This window comes from Urocampus carinirostris, chromosome 2, assembly GCF_059441175.1.
Source record: "Urocampus carinirostris isolate Australia breed hairy pipefish chromosome 2, RoL_Ucar_1.0, whole genome shotgun sequence".
NCBI lineage: Eukaryota > Metazoa > Chordata > Actinopteri > Syngnathiformes > Syngnathidae > Urocampus > Urocampus carinirostris.
Genome location: NC_142350.1, coordinates 4,576,952 through 4,588,606, shown reverse-complemented (window position 1 = coordinate 4,588,606; position 11,655 = coordinate 4,576,952).

Sequence of the window (11,655 nt, the reverse complement as noted above, 5' to 3'; positions counted from 1 at the left end):
GACAGAAAATTGTGCTCATTTTAAGGATCGTTTTTCTTATTTTAACCCTCCCGTTGTCCTCGGGTCAAAATGACCTGCCACTGTGTTGTTAAAACCCAGAACAAAAATCCCCTAAATGGCATATAATTCACCTTCAAATGTTTAATGAAATGTTGTTTGTGTTCAAGTTTCCATGTACCGTATTTTCCGCACTATAAGGCGCACCTAAAAGCCTTTATTTTTTTCAAAAGCTGACCATGCGCCTTATAACACAGTGCGCCTTATTTATGGATCAACATTAAGTTTTCCAACTAACTTGCAGCCGCCGACTAGATTTTCCCCCGAACACCAAGTAGTACGCGGTGTATGCTGGGATTTATTTACCGGCGTTTCATTGGCTAACCAATGTGTCAATCATCATTTGAATCGATCGCTATTGGCTAAAGTTATTCGGAGGTCAAGGGGCGGATCCTTTTTATCATTTACAGGCTGCCATTGGTTTGAACGGCGACACAAAGCCTGCAATTGGCCGAAAAAGATGTGTCAATCATCAGTTGAGTCGATCACTATTGGTTAGAGTTATTCGGAGGTCAAGAGGCGGATCCTTTTTATCATTTACAGGCTGCCATTGGCTTAAACGGCGACACAAAGCCTGCAATTGGCCGAAAAAGATGAATGTTTATGGCACGTGGCTGACGGCATAGAGGAAGCATTTTTTTTCTATTCTGTATTTGAAAATATTTTATTCTCCTGGATTTACTACCCTCACGGATATAAGAGGACATTGGCTGCACATTATTATGAACACAACGACTTCGGTGAGTTACTTCAGGTTTTATATTGTCTCTGTATCTTGTTTCAGACCGAACTCGATGTTTCTGTGATAAGCGGTGCAGATAACGGATGGAATTGAGTGTCTATTTTTGAATTAAACTCAATTCCAAGTGTTTATCGTCATATGCACAATAAAGTTGCGAGCGAAAAAGAAAATATATACGAAAGAATGGTTGGCATTTCTTGAATCCCAAGACTTTAACCGAATAATGGAACGATGCATTTGAGTGACATCGTACGGACACCGCATCCGCACGTGTTCTTGACACGTATTTGCGTCTTTGCAAGCTTTGGGAATGTTAAGGGGGTAATAAGTTTGACTGAACTATCTGACTGTTTTGTCCACGTTCTCATTGTAGCGCCTTACAATCCGGTGCGTCTTATCTATGTCAAAAATAGGACCAAAAACTATTTTTTCGGGGTGCGTCCTATAACCCGGTGCGCCTTATAGTGCGGAAAATACGGTAAGCTGTATAAACAAGTTCAAAGATGTTCCTTAAAATGAGTACAACTTGAGGGTTAATCTACTTTAATTTGTTTTCCTAGTTTAAATAATAAAAATAAAGAATATATGCTTGAAATTAGCAAAGTTATACTCTCTAGCAGCTTATTTTAGGTATTTTTTTAATTCAATATATAAAAAAAATTCCGAAAAACTGTTCGATTGGATAATTTTTCTTATTTTAGGGTTTTTACCTTATTTTATTTGAAAAAAATAAAAAACTAGTTATTGCTTTATTGCGGTTTGGGGTTAGAGTTAAGGGTTGGGCTAAGGGGGTTAAGATTTAGGGTTAAGTGTTGGAGTTAAGGGTCAAGTGATAGTGTTGAGGGTTAGATTTAAGGGTTGGGCTAAGGGGTCAAGGGTTTTGTTTAAGGGTTACGTGTGTGGGTTAAGGGGTTAAGGGTTAGGATTTAGAGTTAAGGGTTAGGGTTAAGAATTAGGGTTTAGGGTTAAGGTTTAGGTTTTAGATTTAAGGTTAAGGGTTAAAGTTTAGGATTTTGGATTAGGGTTTAGGGATAAGTTTTGGATTTAGGGCAAATGGTTATGATTAAGGGTAAGATTTTAGGGATAAGGTTTAAGATTTAGGGTTAAGAGTTAGGGTTTAAGATTTAGGGTTAAGTGTTAGGGTCAAGGGTCAGAATGAATGGTTAGGGTTACGGGTTAATGATGAGGTTAAGGTTTAGGATTTAGGTTTAAGGGTTAGGATTAATGATTAGGGTTTAGGGTTAAAGTTTAGAATTTATGGTTAAGATTAAGGATTAGTGTTTAGTGCTCTATCGAACCACTCCTAAATTAATTCAATGCTACCCTGGCTAGTGCCCTGGATTCAGTAGCACCCATCCGGCATAAATCACGACCTAAAAGACGCACACCTTGGTTTAATGATGAAACTAGATCCCTTAAACGAGAATGCAGGAAATCTGAAAGAAAATAGCGCGCTACCAAGCTTGAAGTTTTCCATCAAATCTGGTGTGATAGTTTGTTGAAGTATAAAGCGGCCCTGGCCTCTGCAAAATCAGCCTACCTCTCGAAGGTGATCGCGTCACAAAAGAACAATCCTAAGGTCCTTTTCGACACTGTAGCATCGCTCACAAGGCAACAGACTATCCCAGATAGCTCCACTCATTCTGCCCACGACATAATGGTCTTCTTTACCAAGAAGATCCAAAGCATACAGGAAGAAATTGCTGAAGACAGTATTAATTCAACACATACTAAAGCACTCAAATCTATAGATGCACGACATGGTGGCTGTCCAGGGATTTTGTCCCGTTTTAGTGAACTGTCACTCGATAATCTTAAACAGATGGTGAATACGGCCAAACCAACGACTTGCCAGTTCGACCCGCTTCCAGGTTCACTTGTTAAAGGTCTCTTTGGCGTTCTTGCACCTTCAGTTCTAAATATTTTAAAGATATCACTCTCCTCAGGTGTAGTTCCAGCGGCTTTTAAGTCCGCTGTTATTAAACCTACACTGAAACGATCCAACCTTGATCCAGAAATCTTATGTAATTATAGACCTGTGTCAAACCTACCTTTCCTTTCTAAAATACTTGAAAAAGTAGTGGCACAGCAGCTGAATGATTTCATGTCCGAGAACAATCTCTTTGAATCAATGCAATCAGGACTAACCACTCTACTGAGACAGCTCTGATTAAGGTAACCAATGATCTCCTACGGGCAATGGATTCTGGCGCATCATCACTTTTGCTGCTGCTGGACCTTAGTGCTGCATTTGACACAATGGACCCTAATATCTTGCTAGAACGGTTGGAAAAATGGATTGGTCTCTCAGGAAACGTCCTCTTATGGTTCAGATCCTACCTCTCAGATAGGACACACTGCGTTAAATATGGCGAATTGACATCTGAGCCATTTAGTGTTACATGTGGTGTTCCGCAGGGTTCAGTGCTTGGCCCCCTTCTCTTCAGCATTTATATGCTTCCACTAGGTGATATTATTCGCAAGTATAATATCAGTTTCCATTCAACTCTATCTCCCGATGGAGGAATCTGCCACACTAAACTGTGGAAATTTGGAGGCCTTCCTCACTGAGATAAAAGAGTGGATGACACTCAATTTCCTGCGTCTTAACTCTGAAAAGACTGAAATGTTAGTTATTGGTCCATCTAAGTCCCTGACTTATTCTCTAAAACCGCTGTGAACATAGACAATTGCCACATCACACAGAGCGACTCACTTAAAAATTTAGGTGTCATTTTCGACCCCGATCTGTCCTTTCAAACACATGTGAAGAAAATGACTAGAACCGCTTTCTTCCATCTCCGTAACATTGCTTAAATTCATCCCATACTTTCTCAGTCGGATGCGGAAATCATAATTCACGCGTTTGTTACCTCCCATCTCGACTACTGTAATGCACTACTTTCCGGTCTTCCGATGACCAGACTCAAGAGTCTTCAGCTGGTACAAAATGCTGCAGCGAGGCTTTTAACAAGGACAAAAAGTCTGATCACATCACCCCAATTTTGGCTAACCTGCATTGGCTCCCTGTTAGCCTAAGATGCGATTTTAAGGTTCTCCTATTACTATACAAAATCATACATGGACTTTCCCCCTCATATCTTTCAGATCTGATTTCCCCCTATGTCCCGGCCCGAAGCCTTCGTTCCGAGAGCGCCGGTCTCCTGGTGATCCCAAAAGCCAAGAAGTGTTCCGCTGGTTCGAGAGTGTTTTCCATCCGGGCACCGGTGTTGTGGAATGCTCTTCCCCCTGAGATCCGATCTGCAACCTCAGTGGAAATGTTTAAATCTAAGCTTAAAACTACTACTTCTACTCTATAGCATACGAATAACCTAAACTTCTTATATGTAATAACTTGTGAAGCCCTTAGAGACTATTTGTGATTAAGGGCTATACAAATAAAAATGACTTGACTTGACTTGACTTTAGGATTTAGGGTTGAGTGTTAGGGTTAAGGGTCAGGGATATTATGAAGGGATAGGGTTATGGGTTGAGAATTAGGGTTAAGGTTAAGGAATAAGGGTTGAGTTTTAGGGTTAAGTGTCGGGAATAAGGTTAAGGGGTTAGTGTTAGTGTTAAGTGTTAAGGGGGAGTGTTAAGATTTGAGTTGTGATTTGGGGTTATTGTTTGGGGTATAGTATAGGTATTAGTGTTAAGGGTTAGGGTTTGAATGCTTTTTAAATAAGTATTTATCAAGTATGAGATGAAAAATAAGTACCAAATACTGAGTAATACCGGTATGTTAAAATTTAATGGATGTGTTAATCTGACCATTTTTGGGTCATTTTTTTCTTCTGTGAAACCAAAATCACACTCGTCACAATTGAAGGTCACTTTATATCATTATGATTGGTTTTATGAAAATCAAATATTTAATTTAGTTACTTTTCAAATACGTTTTTTTTTTTTTTTCCCCCTTCAGATTATAACGGTATGCTTTTTTGAAGCGGGAGTTGTAAAACGTATGAAACATAAAATGAATCCCTTAAACATTTACGAGCCTTCAGACGTGCACTTAAGCGCTAACGCCAACGCAAGTCACCTGAAAAATAAATGCAAGCAGAAAAGTTTTGCCGACACTGCCGATATTCGGGGTCTGAGATTTAGCGTGGGGGGGCCGTAAAGTGACGAGTCGCCCTTACAAGTCATCGTTTTTATTTATTTTATTTTTTTCTTGGGTCATGCTGATATAAGCAAAAGAGTCAAAGAGTTCCTAAGTCATGATTTTTATATTTATTAGATTATTTTTTTGCCACCCTGGGTTGTACTAGAACCGTGCTTCTGGGCTTCCATTTCTTCACTATGTTTATAACAGTGGGAACGGATAGCTGAAATCTCTAAACTTGATGTTTTAAGGATCACTTGTTGCCATTCTTTAGATGCTCTATAATAAAAGAAATGGATGCATTTTATGAAATGCATCTATTTACTGGACATACAGTAGTTCTATAAATAAAAAAAAAAAAATCAAAATTGGTGTGATTTAATGTTTGAGATGAATGCTAAAACACTAGCATTGAGAAATTGTATTAAGAAATAATTTGAAATTTTAGGAAGATTGAGGACAAGCGGTGCAGCTAATGAGATGAGATGAGATGAGATGATTTAAATTGTACATATTTGAATTTAAATTTGCATTGTTTGACATCAGACATTAATTTAAAGAAAATAACATAAGCGGCTAGCGGCTGTGTCTAAAATGCTAGCATTTACCAAAGAAATAACTTGAAATTTAATAAAAGATTGTGATTAATCCAAGGACACCAGTATTAGCCGCTAGCATTACTAAGAGTAATAATTGGAAATTTTAGAAAATGTATTCACTTCCTGGACAGAGTTTGATTTAAATATTACAAATTTGTATTGAATAAAATCAGGCAGCTATGCAAGGACACGAGCATTAGCAGCTTCTTTCCTTCCTTCCTTTCTTCCTTCCTTTCTTTCTTCCTTCCTTCCTTCCTTCCTTCCTTCCTTCCTTCCTTCCTTCCTTCCTTCCTTCCTTCTTTCCTTCCTTCCTTCCTTCCTTCCTTCCTTTCTTCCTTCCTTCCTTCCTTCCTTCCTTCCTTCCTTCCTTCCTTCCTTCCTTCCTTCCTTCCATCTTTCCTTCCTTCCTTCCTTCCATCTTTCCTTCCTTCCTTCCTTCCTTCCTTCCTTCCTTCCTTCCTTCCATCCTTTCTGCCTTCCTTCCTTCCTTCCTTTTTCTTTTTCCTTTTTATCTTTCTTTTTTGTTTCCTTTCCCCCCCTCGATTCTTTCTAGCTTTTACAGCAAAAAAAATCCTTTTTCTATGAGAGACAATTTCAGCTCGTTTTGCCTTCCAAAAAAAAAAAGAAAAACAGGTTCTAGATTCTTAAGTCAGAAACCTGAAAGTCATTTTAAACGATGTACTAAGAGAAGCCTCTGAAAAACGGGAAGTAATGATAAACGATATTCTGCTTCTGACACGGACAAATCTTTTGCGAGCGCCTCTCATAATACAATCGATGCCTTTCGTGTCTCGTCAGACCGCAATCGACTCTTAGCCCGCCCGTTCTGGACACCCAGGGGAGTCTGCACGATTATTTCGCCGATCCATAAACGAGCAGGGAATTCGAAGCTTTTTTACCATGGCTCTATTGTGTATTGAACAGCGCCCCCTGGTTCTAGAACACTTCATATTTAGGTACTATTACATAAAGATTATTTTTTTCCCCTTCCTAAATTCTTGAGGTCTATAAATGTGTGATGATAAACCTGGGACAGCAAAATAGCAAAGAAACCAACAATATTGAATGTTTATAGCCGACAATGGCACTGAACAAGTGATATTGGAATATGAGGATTTTCCTATCCATGAATGAATGATCCTTTAATTATACACATGAATAATTGGATATTTTATGTTTTTACCTTTATTTTAAATCGTATTTAACAAATAAAAGAAATAATAAAAAAGTATGAATTTTCATATGACTAAATGTATTTAAAAATCTTGATTGCATTTTTTTTCTCATTTTTTGTTTTATTTTTTGGAATTTTATTTTACAAATAAAAGTCACCATAAAATATCTAATTTTATAAATTCATATTTTTATATGCAGTTTAATTTGTAATGTCTATTTTTTAATTATGATTTTTATTTATTTCCATTTTTTATTGAGTCTTAAAATGTTGTTTTCTATTCTACTTCATATAATAAATAATAATAATTGTAATTCTTAACTCTTTTTTTCAGGAAAAAAATCTTTAAAATGAAATCTTAAAATTTCAAACAAAATTTCCTTTTTTTTAACTTAAAATAAGAATACGTATATGAGAGCAGTGGTTAGTACGAGTCCGGCACAGTTTTGAGGTCAAGAGATTGAACCTCCCCGTGCTTGCGTGGGTTTACTCCGAGCACTCCGGGTTCCTCCCACATTCCAAAAACATGTATGTCGGATTAATTGGCTGTTCTGAATTGTCCCTAGGTGTGAATGAGCGAGTCAGTTGTCTGTCTTTGTGTTCCCTGCGACTGGGTGGCAACCAGTTCAGGGTGTCCCCTCCAGCACCCCCGTATATATATATATATATATATATATATATATATATATATATATATATATATATATATATATATATATATATATATATATACATATTTAGAAAAACAACTTAAAGTGTCTTAAAATGAAAAATGGATGTATATAGTGCTACGTACATAAAATCTATCTATATATTTACCCTGGTCATATCCCTCGAGAGGTGTGACCGACCACAAGACAAACACATACAATAACATAGAAAATTAAAAAAAAAGGAAAAAGTAGCAAAAAACACACAAACATTTTTGGACCATGGCCAACCCAAATGCCAAAACACCCAAACAAGTTAAGCACCTCGGCACCCAAGTTGGTCATGCTTTCGTCCCTCCAGATGAAATGTCATGATTACTGATGTGGGGCACCTGAGTCTGCTCTGTTGGCACCAACAGCCGCGGACACTGATTGGAAGCTTCCTCTTTTTAAAACCCCTGCTTTCCTGACAACACTTGTCGGATCGTCTGCGAACCCATGCTCTCAGCTGGGCAAGCTTTTGTACTCTCTGACACGATCCAGCCCTGTTTCCTGCCTGATACCTGTTGCCGACCTCTTTTCTGGACCTGTTTCTGTTTTTGCTCCTCCGCCCTGGCCATCGACCTGTTTTTCTCGCTGCCAGCGACTACCCTCGCTCGACACGGAAGTGCCACTTCCGCGTTCCTGCTATCTGCTACCCGTGACCGACGATCATCGGATCGTGGATGCAAGCACTCTCTTTCTTAATAAAAACTGAGTAAGACTAACGCAATTGGGTCCCGTCTCCATTCCTGGTCCGTGACAGAAAGTGGCCATGTCACTCGGGTCAGGGTGACACAACACACTCCTCTGTTCAACAGCAGGGCCCGACAGCTTCACTGGTTTACCCCTGCTGCATCATACAGGTGCCCTGCCCATCCCTTAGAACGCGTCCAAACATCCCACTACCCTATTACAACACCTCTCCACTCATTCCTATCACCGACAAGAGCTCTAACTTCCACTACATTTCGATCTCTTTCCTCCAGTGCACCCATAACACCATCCACGTCAATCGCGGCCTTCCTCTTGGTCTCTTTCCATTTACTTCTGCTTTGTAGATCCTCTTCAACATTCGCTCCATGTGTCCAAACAAACCGAGTACGCTCTTATCTACACGCTTGCTACTACTCCAGTTCTGTCTCTCACAATTTCATTTCTCAATCTCTCCAATCTTGTCACTCCTAACATACTCCTCAAACACTTCATCTCAAAAACATTTAATTTCCTTCTCAAATCTGCGTTCAGGCTGAAAACTTTTAATTTTAAGCATATATTTCCCTTTTTTACTTGAAAAATAATTAAAATAACTCAAATGAAAACACATATTTAAATTAGAAATGTTGAGCCTTTCTTCCCTTATTAGAAAAAGGAGTCAAAATATTTTTAAATACAAAATATGTATCCTAACTAAAAATGAAAAGTTAACATGTTAAGCTTTTATTTTAATTTCTTTCTCATGCAATAATTCATCCTTGTCCTTTCTACGTACTGTATTTCTTTCTGCACTCACGTCGCAGAATACGCTCCTAAACGGATCCTGCGCAGAAGCACAAAGGACAAAGGAGACGGCTCTCGGCGACTTCCTGGCAGCCCATATTTGGTCGTCCAGCTCCGAATGAGGTGTGCAACACATGAGTCATCCCCGCGACTCCCACTCGCTTCGGCTTCGCCAGACAAAGGACGAGGGGAAGCCGCTCAAAGAGCTTGGAAATGAAAAGTGAAAAGCAAAAGCATCGAGGACGACGTGCAAAGAACAAAATAACAACATCTGTATTAAATCAACCGCAAAGTTTGAGGTGTTTCCGCGTGCATTCACGTGACATGAAGGATTCAATCGTTCAGGGGGGAAGGGGAACCCCCTCCACCCGAAATGTTTCCAATTGTCCCATATTGTCAGGAAAAATATATAAATGCGTTTAAATTCCATCTCCTATTCGTGACACGTCTGAAATGAACTCATTCAGAGCCATTGACGGTTAAAGGCGTCTACAATCTTTTCTTATTTATATATTAAATATTTAATCTGTTTATCTGTGTTTGTTTATATCCATAAAAAGTATTTAATTTTCATTTTTCTTGTTTGATTTATTAAATACAATTTGAATGAAATATAAAAACCTAATCATCTGAACAATTTAAAAATTATTACAATGAAAATGTTCATTTATTAAATAAAGTTATAGATGAATAGATAAACTAAGACACCATCAAACATTTAAAATACATTAAAATATGAATTCATACAATTACATTTTCAATTGTATATTTAATTTAATTTATAATATATTAAATATAATAATATCTGCTTAAAACATTATATATATATATATATATACATATATATATATATATATATATATATATATATATATATATATATATATATATATATATTCATACATGCATACGTACGTGCATACATACATACAAATATGTTTCTAGTAAAAATAAAAAAGATGCTTTTTCAAATGCCTAAAATAGAGCGCAGCCACATGGTGCGGAGGTCCAGGGTTAAATTCCAGCAACCTCAGCCTCCCTGTGCGGAGTTTGCATGTTCTCTTTGAGTGGGTTTCCTCCGGGCACTCCCGTTTCTTCCCACATTCCAAAAACAGGCATGTTAGGTTAATAGGCCAAATTGTCTCTAGGTATGAATGAGCGAGTGAATGGTTGTTTGTGTCTGCGTGCCCTGCGACTGGCTGACCGGTTCAAGGTGTCCCCTGGCCACATCCCAAAGATGGCTGGGATGGGCTCTAGCCCCCCGTGCGACCCTACTGTGGATAAGCGACGCAGAAAATGGATGGATAGATGGATGTTTGAAAAGGTTTCATTTTTCTTATTTTCTCAAATTAAAAAAATAAGATATCGTCGGTTTCAGATAAAAAAATAAAATATTTCCCATTTTTGACATTGTTTTCTTGCTTGTATCATTCCATTTTTCCATTGTAAAACCATACACCTTGAAAACCGCTTGAAAAAAAAACCCATTGGAAGAAAATTCTGGTCATTTTAGGTTAAAATGGTCTTATTTTATTATATATTAACTTGTTTTTCAAGCATGAAAAAAACCCATTATAACTTAAGATAAGCCTGTTATCAACTTTTTCTTAATTTTGATTTTGCCGGAGAAAAGTTATTTAAACGAGCAAAACTATTTTTGAATTTTTTTTTTAATGCAGAATTTTGCTCTCCAAATTGAGCAGATTATGTAGGATTAAAAAAGGTCAAACTCAACAGGGGCCCGAGACAAAAAATGACCAAAACTTTCCGAAGAATTCAACAATCTTGCATCACCTTTCCGGAATTTTTTGTTGACTCCAAATGAGACAGCTGCAGCTCTGGTTGCCACGGCAACCTCACAGACAGCAAGGTCGAATATTACAAGCATTGATCAAAGTTATCCGATGAAAAATTTGACATCATTCCGACTCAGGGACTCCAGGTTGGGGGCGACCGATGGCAATCATTCAGGTACGAGGTCACAGAGTAGGAACTGTTTTTTTCAGAATCGAGAAGTGGCAGCAAATGTGTTTTTTTTTGCTATTGTTCTTTTAGGGAGGAAGGTGTGTGTGGTGTAACTGGCAAGGAAGGAGGAAGGAAGGAAGAAAGGAAGGGAGGAAAAAAGGAAGAAAGGAAGGAAGGAAAAAAGGAAGGAAAAAAGGAAGAAAGGAAAAATAAACAATAAAAAGAATGAAGGAAGGGAGGAAGGAAGGGCGTGAGGAAGGAAGGAAAAAGAAACAATTAACAGAAAGAAAGAAAGAAAGAAAGAAAGAAAGAAAGAAAGAAAGTAAAAATAAATACATTAAGGAAGCAAAAAGAAAGAAAGTAAAAAGACAGAAAGAAAATATAAAATAGAAACAAATGTGAAATAAAATAAAATGCAAATAAACAAAACCTGTCATGAACCAGGAACGGAGACGGGACCCAATAGCGCTCGTTTTCTCACTTTTTATTGATAAGAGTCAAGTCAAGTCAAGTCACATTTATTTATATAGCCCTTAATCACAAAAATGTCTCAAAGGACTGCACAGGATTACAATTACACAATTGCACAATTACCTGATCTTAAACCAGCATGCGGGCAAGGAACAACTCAAAACCTCAGTGTGAGGAAAAAAGAGAAACCTTGAGAAAGAACCTCACATGTGGTAATCCCCCTTCCAGGATTGACCAGGGTGAATCACAATTAGCATTACTGTACACAGAATAGTAAACACTAGGTAAGATGTTGAAAATGTCCGGAAAGAGCATGACACCAACGACGCCCCCAGCCTGTAAACTAGTCCAGA